Source organism: Schistocerca nitens, chromosome 3 (genome assembly GCF_023898315.1).
Source record: "Schistocerca nitens isolate TAMUIC-IGC-003100 chromosome 3, iqSchNite1.1, whole genome shotgun sequence".
NCBI classification, from domain to species: Eukaryota; Metazoa; Arthropoda; class Insecta; order Orthoptera; family Acrididae; genus Schistocerca; species Schistocerca nitens.
This window is the reverse complement of record NC_064616.1, coordinates 180,258,486-180,270,927: the sequence shown is the minus strand read 5'-3', so window position 1 is coordinate 180,270,927 and position 12,442 is coordinate 180,258,486. Positions and strand designations below refer to the sequence as shown.

Sequence of the window (12,442 nt, the reverse complement as noted above, 5' to 3'; positions counted from 1 at the left end):
AAAGTGTCAGAAGCGTTTACCATAATGCCAAAGAATTTTCCTGAGTATTAGCTGGTAAAATAGCATAAAGGGCAGTCAAATGAAAAGAAGACAAATGGAAAAAAAGTATGTAAACGGTTTATTATTCCAAAAGTAAAAGCCGTAAATGTTAATATATTTATTACACTGTGAGGTAAGACGGTCAATGCCTTCATGGAAAAATGTTTGCGGCTGCCTACGGAACCACGATTGTACCCAGGCATGCACTTCTCCATCCGAGCAGATCAAAGGCCACGAATTTCTTCCTGCAGGATTCCAGAAATACGGAAATCGCATGGGGAGAGATCGGGACTGGGCGGGCCCACATGTTGCCAAGTTTGTTTCGATTACGCTGCAGAAATTTCGATGGAAACTCTTACATATCATACAGTGCCGATCCCTCCTTAAGCAATATCTACATTTTTAGAAACCTGAAGAAAGACGTTCGTGGACATCGATTTGCTTCGGATGGAGAGGTGCACGACGGGGTAGAATCGTGGTGCCGTAGACTACCGGAAATATTATTCCAGGAAAGAAATGACCGTCTTGTTCACAGTGGGATAAATGTGTTAGCAGTTATAACAATTACTTTTAAAATAATAAACAATTTACTTTTTTTCCATCTGGGTAGTTTCCATTTGACTGTCCCTAATATAGCACGCAAAGTCTTTCCACGCGGCACAAATATCAGGGAAGTCCTGTTAAACTGATAGGAATAAGGGTATTGTGCACGAATAGGACAAAAAATAATCGTTTTAAGCCATAACCCTAATTAACCACTAGGCCTAAATGTTAAACATTATCGGGAGCTATATGCAACTAGCAAAATTACAGAATTGATAGTGAAGACACTTGAAGGGCAGAAGCAACGTTTTTGGCTTTGCAGGACCCACAACACGGTGAATATCCTTAGTAGCTTTTCATTTTCTTAAGCTAGAAGTTTTCAACAATAGGTACCAGCTAAATTGCGTTTCAAGTATGATGTGTTGTCTTTTAATCTCAGTTACACTGATGAGCCAAAACATTACGACCACTGCCCACCGCGAGATTGAATGTCTCCTAGTGGTGTTGCGGGCACGTGACGCAGTAAGCAAAGGATTTAGGCGGAAAAGAGACGAACGGGCAGTCATTATAGCGAAGATACGGGCCGCAAATGCGGAAATTCGCTGGTATCAGCGTTTTTGACAAAGGGCCCATTGCTGGGGCGCTGTGGCTGGAAAGAAGAATATCTGAAGCGTCAGAGAAGGTCGACTGTTTGAGTACTACCGTAGTGACCAGCTATGGGAAGTGGCTGAAGGCTGATGGATTAACTCGTAGGCCGTATGGTACTGGACGTCGACTTCTCATCACAAAACGTAGAGGTCGGAGGATCCCTCACTGCGCAATCCAGGATAGGCAGCGATCTGTGGCAGATCTGACGACAGAGAACAACGCTGGTGCACGCACAAGTGATTCAGAGCACATCGTTCAAAGGCCATTGTTGAACATGGAGCTCCACATCACACGACCCTATGTGTTCCTGAGTTGACGTAACGACATCGTCAGTTATGATTACAGTGGGCACAGCATCACTGAGTTTTCACCATGGGTCGATAGGAACATGTCGCCTATCGAATTTCTAGTTTCATCAGATCGATGACTGGATACTTACACGCTATCATCCAGGCGAAGAGCTACTTGAAACATGCACCGCGCCACAGATGCAGGTCGGTGAGAGCAGAATTATGCTGGGGGGTACACTGAGTTGGGCTTCCATGGGACCTACGGTAGTGCTCGAGACATAATGACAGCACTGAACTACGAGAACATTATAATGGACCACGGTTGAAGTCTTCTCTGGTGGCGATGACATCTTCCAGCAGGATAACTCTCCGCGACACAAGACCAGAATAGTGCTGCAGTGGTTTGAGGAGCATGATAGTGATCTCATATTGATGTCTTAGCCAGCAAACACCCCTGATCTGTACCTACTGGAAAACATTAGGGGAATTTGGTGACCTGTGAGAAGACATCTGGTTCCACATACTTCTGGATACCTATCAAGGACTTCTAGAATCCATACCAAGCATAATCGCTGCTATACCGGATTTTAAAATTGGACCAACACGCTATTAAACAGTTGCCATAATATTTTGCCTCATCGGTGTGCGTTTCTTTACATAGCGCACTTGTATGAGCGAGTCTGATTCCCCAAAGTGAGTCGTTATGACGTAATCCACGCTGGTGTTAATACTTGACGGCATTTTTGTGCTGGACCGCAAAGCCTCCCGATCTTTATCAGATTCCGAACACTTTGTAAGAAAATCCATTTAGAAGTTAGGTGGAGACTGTTAGTGGAGTATTATTTTCGACCAGTAGACTGACCAGAAGTCAATTTGAGAGTAGTCAGATTTTCACAACGCTTATAGCATTTTTCTCAAAGCTGAGTTTATTTAACATCGTATGGTTAATCAAACTGAGGCTGCATACCTTTATCAAACCTATTTCACCAGTCAACAAGTGTAGCATGTCGGCACGAGTACGCTTTTTAAAGTTTATTGCTCGGCCAGTGGCGCAGTTACGTCGCATAGTCTATTGCTGGAACCGCGCGGATGACGGCAGCGGCCGTGTGTTCCGCGACTTCTGAATAAGAAGAAAAGAAACTATATGAAGCCTGAGTCAACATGGCATGAGCGTGATTTGTGCTCTGCTGTTCCTGAATACCAATCTATTCTCTTGATCACTACACCACCTCGTTTGCGCACTAATAACCTAACACTGAATATACCAATAACTCCAAAACGTACTGAGTAAGGAGACGAAAGTATACTGAATATCTTGCAAGAAATAATACATACAGCTGTAAAGATCAAATAACTCTTAAAGTCAAAGTAAGTCCTAAACTGAAGTCAAATCCCTAAGTGAAACAGACATCTCTTGTTTTTCGAGGATCCCTGAAAATTATTGGTTCAAATGGTTCTGAGCACTATGGGACTTAACATCTGTGGTCATCAGTCCCCTAGAACTTAGAACTACTTAAACCTAACTAACCTAAGGACATCACACACATCCATGCCCGAGGCAGGATTCGAACCTGCGACCGTAGCAGTCGCGCTGTTCCGGACTGCGCGCCTAGAACCGCTAGACCACCGCGGTCGGCCTGAAAATTATTCATAACTTCCGGTTCAAAATGGCTCTGAGCACTATGGGACTTAACTTCTGAGGTCATCAGTCGCCTAGAACTTAGAACTACTTAAACCTAACTAAACTAAGGACATCACACACATCCGTGCCGGAGGCAAGATTCTAACCTGCGACCGCAGCGGTCGCGCGGTTCCAGACTGAAGCGCCTAGAACTGCTCGGCCACTTCGGCCGGCATCATTTCCGGTCTGGAAATTAATATACCGAACACAACTAATTTGTAAAACATTGAATTTTTGTAAATAATTTATAAAACATTGAATTTTTGTGAAAAATAAACACTGGCATATAATCAGAAAAAATTTATCTAAAAAACAGTCGGTTATTTGTAAAACAAGTTAAGTACAAGCTACAGAGGAAATTTGCCCGATGTATGTTGTCATATGCACAAGACTTTGAATAGTTACCTTTCTCTAAATCAGTAAGCGTTTTCCCAGAAAATACACTGGAAAAAATACTGTTGGATAATAGCAGTCTGCCAAATAACTGTACGTCATGTATTACTGAAGATCATATGCATATCGCATTTTCATCTTTAATGAGCTGAAAAGAAACAAATAATACTAGTAATGTGATAAAATCGAAGGCAGTCACACTGCATTAGAAAACTTATTTAACGTTAATGTCTAATGAGTACTAAGTGCTCGCAACTTTCCCTTTTAAAGGTGGCTGTTGTACGTAAATGGACAGTTACCCTACTCATACTCATATACAGTGGTATTAGCTACAGGGTGACAACTATTAAAGTGTATGAAATAATGGTCTGCTTTATCCCACTTTCATTTGGATGGGTTCATCAATAAGCATAAGCGCCTTTGGGGGACTGAGAATCTGCATTTCAGGATCGAGAACTCTATTCACCCTCAACGGGTGACTGTGAGTACTAGAGCAAGATTTGTATCACGCCAACCTGCATTGTTGCCAAATTTATTCAAGATGGCGGCGCTGACGTCATCCAAGATGGCGGCATGTAGACTTGGCAACAGCGCATTACGTCATCCAAGATGGCGGCTTTTGGCGGGAAAATAGGCCAATTGTGCTATGTCCACTAACCTAACCCCCAGAAAAAAAAGGCGGGAATTTTGAATTTTCGTGGGAAAATAGGTCAATTGGGCTATGTCCACTAACCTAACCCTCCAGAAAAAATTGGCGCCAAATTCAAATTCCAGCACGATAATGGCTGCAAAACTGTACTTCCCTTTATTATTATTGATTATTATTCACTATCATTCATCATGTATTATTATTTATTATTATTATCGGTCTACCTCCACTAGAAAATTGCGTCAAATTCAAATACCAACATGATAATGTCTCGAAAACTGTACTTCTCTTTTTTATTATTTATTATCATTTATTATTATTATTTATTCAAGATGTCCGATTTTCGTGGTGAGAAAGCCATTTGCGTTACATCCATAACAAACATCTATCACAAGTTCAAATCCCAACACTATAATCGATCACACGTATGAAACAGTCCACATCCTATGAAATTTCGCCCTCACTTATCTTTTTTCACTGCTAACCTGTCAAAATCGCGTCAAATAATAAAATGCACTTACAGTAAGCTAAGTCACGTCCTATGATTTTGCAGGGGGAAAGGGACTGAAGTCTTTATTTCAAGCAGTATGGTCATCACGTGTTCTCCAAGACAATGAGTACTCATCTTCGAGATCGCAGCAATACCCAGTGCAGCCGCCACGACGTCCGCGCTCCAACTGAATTAGTTCAAATCGTCGCCACCCCCTGGCCCCGCCGGCCAGCGCGTGGGCTGTTGCCTACGGCAGTGGTGTGGGGTGGCTGCTCGCGCGCTGGACTGTCAGCGCGGTGTGGCCGGCCCGCGCAAGCTGCTGGACCTGCGATCACTCCCACGTCGTAAACATGTTTTCGCTGGACACGCTGGAACTTGCTGAGGTTGACGTCACAACGGTCCCTTGTCCGTTGACCACGTGTATTCATCGCCTCCGCACGTTTCCCGCCAAAATTGTTTGCCTGGGAGCGGAATCACACAACGGTCGGCCGTTCGGCCCAGCACGTGGTTCGACAAAGAACGCCCTGCCACACTTTTGGCGCGAAAGCTGTTTTCCTGGACACGTTCAAACCTGTCGATGCCGACTGTTCGCCACCCACCATGTGTTTGTGCGACCGAGAATACCGTGCTACACTTTTGGCGCCAAAGTTTGCTCGATAGTGGAACCCTCCATGACTCTACAACAGAACGTTCGGTCACCACGAGACCCCTCACTAAGTTAACTGACTCTCTCTCGTGCACGCGTTATAACCGGACACGCGCCGCGCCGTCGCCCCGCTCACGTTACACACCCTCGATCGCCCCCTCCATACACGTGACAGACATAGTCTTCTGTAAAAATGCTAACACCCACATCGTGCATCTGACCTATCAATTACCTAAGTACTTAATTCAATTTCAATTTTAATCGTATTAAATAATTCAATTTACAATTTCATATACGTATGCAAAGGTGTTCAACTACCTACTTTCAACTACTTTTAGAGGAACAGACCGCCACCTCTTCCTAGGAACCCTCACCGAGTTTGAATTCTGTCAGTAAAGAAACGACACTTGCACTTTCACTACCAACCTAAGAAAATTGCCCGTAAAGGAAGGGACTTATACTAACCTCATCCAACTGACCACCACTTCCTCCTAGGATCAGGCGCCAAGTGTGAAATCTGCCAGTAAACAAACCTCACTTGCGTCTTCACTACCAACGTAAGAAAATTGCTGAATACGAAGTGTACCACCACCACCACTTCCAAGGGGGTGGGTGGTAAAAGGACTCAGCCCGCATTAGGCTGATGGAAGGAGGAAGGAGGAAGGAGTGTACTTTATTTATTTGGGAGCAATTTATTTAGGAATGGAGTATATGTATCACAGAACACACTCTCTGACATGCCCACACAGCATACAGACCTGCAAACTAATCCTACATAACTCATCTATAATGCTCTACACACACGCTTGCTATTTGTAAATCATCAAAAAAGTCACTGCGAAGCCTACAGACATGTGAAACACACCTAAATAATTCAAAACATTCACACCCATAGAACGAAACAAATCTTAATTTCTCTAAATAATAGCACTCCGTCTTCAGGCCACAAGTGGCCCACCGGGACCATCCGACCGCCGTGTCATCCTCAGAGGAGGATGCGGATAGGAGGGGCGTGGGGTCAGCACACGGCTCTCCCGGTCGTTATGATGGTTTTCTTTGACCGGAGCCGCTACTATTCGGTCGAGTAGCTCCTCAATTGGCATTACGAGGCTGAGTGCACCCCGAAAAATGGCAACAGCGCATGGCGACCCGGATGGTCACCCATCCAAGTGCCGGCCACGCCCGACAGCGCTTAACTTCGGTGATCTGACGGGAACCGGTGTATCCACTGCTGCAAGGCAGTTGCCTCTCTAAATAATAATCCATCTAAAATACCCTGCTCGCTATTCATCAACTTTTCAAAATCATACACCTGTCTTTTTTTAAACAACTAGAGATAGACAGCACCACCACCTTCTGTATTCGCCACTCAGTCCATGGTCCAGCTGACTTAGTACAAAGAACCATCGACACAGGACACTGCCCCTGACGTCAGATCATTACCCAAACAGCGTGTTCTCCACTAGGTCTCAGTCCCGCCACCACACTACTCTTTCATCCTTTTCTTCACGTAAACCAAGATCGTCTGCTTTAAAATTGTGCGAAAACCACTCAGACTGCGCTGTGCTGCTTGGGGAAGTAAGGAAGGACTGCACTCTATTTATTTCGAGCTCTTTTATTTAGGCATGTAGTATATTTGTCACAAAACACCCGCACTGACCTGCCTGTGGTCATGTGACACAGCCCACAAACACGAAAACAACTCCTAATTTCACCACACAACAGCAGACTGCTCTTGAATAATGCAGTACACAATATCCGCAGACGAGCTCTCTACTCTTAAACTCTCCAAATAACGCACAGCACAGTGCACAGACGTGCTCGCAAAATAGTGCAACAGACGCGCCCAAACACCCTCACCTAATATCCTGCCCCCAGCTGCCAAACCGACCAAACGTCTCTCCTCGGCCTACCCCAAACATGACCTCCTCACAGTCGCATTCGCGCCTAACACCGGAGAAAATTCATATCACCTATGCGCAGAAGATTACGCTCCAAGACAGGCCACGTGCGCGTGCGATCGGCGGGAGGGGGGTTCCAGAGCCTCCAGCCAAGTTCAGTTTCCACGCGCTCGTGACAGCCGACCAGAATGGGCACTCTTCTCTGACACATGTGAAAGCTGCATTGTTCTTCTCATGTATACCGCCGGCGTCTCATGTCTGGATCTGCCTTCACGTCTATTGTCAGAATAGCCCATAGCTCCTTGACACACATGATTAACGCCACCGCGAAAACACTTACTACTCGCCTGCAACCGAGATGGTGATGGAAAACTAATCACTCTGATCTGTGCTGCAGGGGCGTGTAATGATTGACAGCACTGTATTTATTTTTTCAAACAACTTATTTAACCATACAGTATATCTATCACACTATCACAAACAAAACACCCACCCAGATCTGTCCTGGGTCAAGTTGCACAGCCCACAGACACGCACCCAACTTATAATTTCAGTACACACAATAGCAGACTGCTACTAAATAATTCTTCAGACTGATGTGTAGATACGTTCAGTACTCGTAAACTATCCAAATAACGCATAGCAGAGCCTGCAGATCCGCTCGCAAAATAACTCAACAGACGTGCGCAGGTACCCCCCCCCCCCCCCCCCCACTGCACCCTGTCCGCAGTCCTTTAAGTCACGCATCCATCTGATTTCAGACCGCGCACAGCCCCTGCTCGGCTTCTGCAAGCGTGAGTTGGCGCGGTCGACGCGCTCGTCAGCTGTCAAAGCACACACAGACGTCAGTCCAGGACCGTGATCCGTCACAACCCCGAGCCGCGGCCACCGAATGCGGGTGAAAGTCAGCTTTATATCAACGTAGCATAATTCCAAAGCGCAGCCTCCATACGCTAGACACATCAGAGCAGCACATGTCTTCACCTCCTATGACACTAATCATAACTACACATCCCTGCTTTCGCCTCATCGTGTGAACAGCCATCTAAAACCTTCTCAATGTTATTCTTACTTTACAACATTTTTTTAAATGAATAAGATCTAATTTACTCCACCCACTGCACCTAACCTCACACCCATCCCACCATCAACATATGCAAACGTCCTCAAGCCTATCTTGACGCTCATATATCACCTCACAAACCATCTCCATCAATCAATTTACCATTCTCATCCCCTCTTTTCGAATTACAAATGAAGCTTCTATCTAAACACCAATCAACTCATCTTTCTCGCACTTTCGTCAGTAAAAATTAATTTTATACACACCCCGAAATACCAAACGCAATTAAAGAGTCAAACTTTTATACAGACCATCAAGCAGATACCACACTGACACCAATATTCAAAGCCCGTTCCATATCTACCACCTCCAACCTGAATTAAATATTATTACCATTGCCGCAACATTCTGCCAGCGCTCGATTTGGACCTATTTTTCCGCTCTTAACTGTTGTCACTAGCGGTCGAATATCACTATCTATAGATTGCATAAATTTCCACATAAAAAAAATTTCTTCCAATTATCTATGTCCTCAAGCTGCACCCTCTCATCATAGCATACAAACTCATCTTCTCTAGTCATTATACAACTTTTACCAGCGACACGCCTCAGTCGCTATCCCCGATAATGAATACCCGACCAGCGTGCATAAGGCCTGTGAAGACATCGCCGACGCGGGTTTGTGTACTGTAATCATCATCACATTTCATTGAACAACAAGGAAAGACGCGAATTCGCTTGTCCTCGATGTTCTAATGTCTCACTCCTTCCATCATGCATTACACTTCATCCATTCAACATACACATTTATTTGCGTTGCCGTTTAGAGACTCCTATATCCGAACACATAGCATCATTCAACAACTATCACTTGCTTTTATCTAATAACTCATCCATCAGGTCTGGGGGCAATGTCACCCCTTTCTTTCTTTCTTTCAGCAGCAGACAGCTATTTTTTACAGTGGTAGCTAAATTGTGCCATCAACTTAACATCACCAATCACGAAACATATCTTCAAATACATAAACACTCTTACTCAATTACACAGCGTTCTTGCTGAGGATATGACCTTCAGTATTACAGTTCTTAATTCAATAACCACCAAAAGAAGTACTAAATGCTCAAACTAATCCCATTGCACCTTACAAAGCGAGCGTCCGAGCGGCGCCGGCGACATGTCAAAGCCACTTATGTGTCCATCTGAACAGCTGTCCACTCAGCCCCAGGACAAGCATGCTGAAGTGGGCTCTCTCTATACCTGCTCTCCAGCTATTGTCTAACGACATACAGTGCACAAATGGATTCCTGAATAGCACAGATTTCTATCCTCCCCTGCATCTCCAACTGGACATGTAAACAGTGTCTCCCTCAGCCAGCGAACCCAATGTCATTAACTCTTTGCTGACAATTTCCACTCACAAATCTTAAATACTCGCATCTATAAAAGCCTATTCACTACTACCAAAACTCACTTAATAATAAAAATGTATTCTCCCTTTCTAGGCATAGATGAGTATGAATTTAGAAGAAATAGACAAACATAATTCCATTCAGAAATCATAAATATGATTAAAAAAAGTTACATCAGTTTAGGTTATCTGACATTTATGTAGATGTCCTAATGATACAGTCGTAGATGAGTCGTGTCATCCACTTGCTCATTCCTTCAACACACACTTTCACAGAACTTGTTCTACTTATATGCCACCCACCCTGTTATAATAATTTTGTACAAGCATTTACGCCCCCACACACAACCCAGCTCAATAGAACATAATAATTCCTTTTTCCACAGATAGTCATATTTGGTGAAGAATTAAATGTACTAAATTACGCATACATCTAGTCAAATATGTAAATACTTTTACCGACATACACACCCCTCTCACTGAGGATAGGGCATTTAATATTATATACTTAAACACAGATCAATGATAACAATATTCCGACGCGCACCTTGTCCTTGTAGTAAAGATACAATTCATTTTCCTATATGGTACAAAATGACCATTTTACATCAGAGCACCCTCAGTCGACCCAAGTCACTCTCAGAACAGTTCAGCTAATTCGAGAGCCTTTTCCCAGTGGCAGGAACGCTTTCTGATCAGAGCCTGCTCACTTTTCTACAGACATCTCCTGACTCGCATATTAGAAGACCAAAAATATTTTTAATATAATATTATAAAATTCGCTTCATACTCGTCGATATTTAGCACAGTCCTAGTATTTTAGCGTGCCATAGACCTCTGACTAACTAGAATTCCTGACCTGCACAGACATTAACATGGACTGATGCACGACCTCTCACAGGAAACTATACCATGCACCTTGTAAATCATATTCTTACAGTCGACAGCATAACATTGAATGATTTTAAATAAATGACAGCCACAACACAAGGAAACTAGAAGAGCCTGGTGCTATTGTGGCGACTTTCCAAACTACCCCCCCCGAAAGTGATTGACGGCCTCTACATTTAAACTCATATGTCGCAATGACCCAATAGTTGATAACTCTGCATTCCATTTCTAGTGATTGTTCATTTTGCACACAAGTACGGGATCACCGTTTCTGGTGAGAGCAATCCCAGAAGTTGCGGTCCATCAACCAAAATTTGTCCCCAAACTCAAACAAGCATTGTCACTCAATCATTATCTGGTACCCAATGCACGGATGGGATGGATAAGACACCACCGATCTACTGTAATATTATCCATCACAGCTGATATCGCGAAAAATTTTACAGTAAGTCCAACACTGGCCAATCATGTGACAGCATGTTTTCCTAATTTCAGAATCATAGCTAAACCATACCTCCTCTACTTTGACATAAAAACGATCAAAGTATACCATACAATGCTATAAATATATCTAAGACCTCACGCATAGTACTCGATCAATCTCTCTGCATATGGTGGTCACAGAGCAATCTCACCCTCTTACGTTAAAAGACCATCCTCACCTCGGCATTGACCAACCTACCCCACAACATCGCTACCCAATTAATCCTCAACCGAGCAGACGAATACAGCTACACTCCACCTCTCTTGAATGAATAGAGCTTTCCTAGTCCTAACCCCGCCAAGTGCACCGCATTTCTCGAGATGTAAACAAGTCTTGGAGCTTACCACACCATATTGATCTATAGAAATAGATCTCAAAGTGCCTTAATTTAATAGCATACAGTTAAGAAGAAAAGAACCGAGTGACATTTATATGCAACGTAGTTTGACACATTTTTACATAAATCATACAATCTATCATGTGTAAACTATTGTTCTAGAGTCTAGGATCAGTGCATCGAAGGTTCTGGTAAGAGAGAGAGAGAGAGAGAGAGAGAGAGAACATATACACACGTACTCCTAAGACTAGAACATTAAGAACTTAAAAACAGGCGATAATCTTAGATCGCCTACTTTTCCGTCCTGTCAGACATACATCCTTCTCCCTGGTTCCCCTACGATGAGCTATCTTTCCCCCCAATCGTAAAACTTCTCCTTTGTATGCATCAGCTTCTGCAGGCTGTCTAGAAACAGAACGACCTCAGTTACTGCAACAGGACCTTGTTTTGACCATTCGCCGGAAATGTGCGCAATGTTGTACGTCCCAAACTAGATACAACAGATCCTCAACACCCTATCATCATTATTCTCTGCCATCAAACAGTGGAAAAAAATTACCAGCTATCACCAAGGATGCGACGGGGTGGGGATCGCGTAAATCAAAGTGCGTTTAGAGGAATGTGTCAACTTTCGTCACACATGAGATGGAAGTCCTCTGAAGACCGACTTGTTCACCATTAATGATCACAAGTAGACAGTGCTATAAACCATGGAACACATAGCTGCATACGACTAGAACACAGGCTATATCACGTGACTAAAGCATCCAGATAGAACACTGGAAAAAAAAGACCTTCAGCAACTTGTCCTCCTCTAGAATAAATCAGTCAACGTTTAAATCGTATCTACGAGTAGTTACAGCTCTATCTCAATCGCTCATCCTGTACACTCTCTGTTACCCTTTAACACAGATCTGAGTAAGTTTAGACGGGAATGATTCTCTGTCTGCCTGAAAAGCATCAAATACGGTAGTAAAC

At 43.6% G+C, this 12,442-nt stretch overlaps 1 pseudogene; it reads right to left on the bottom strand.

Moving 5' to 3' along the window:
• Positions 1 to 6,508: 6,508 nt before the first annotated feature.
• Positions 6,509 to 6,626, bottom strand: LOC126250341 (5S ribosomal RNA; annotated as a pseudogene).
• Positions 6,627 to 12,442: the final 5,816 nt, after the last annotated feature.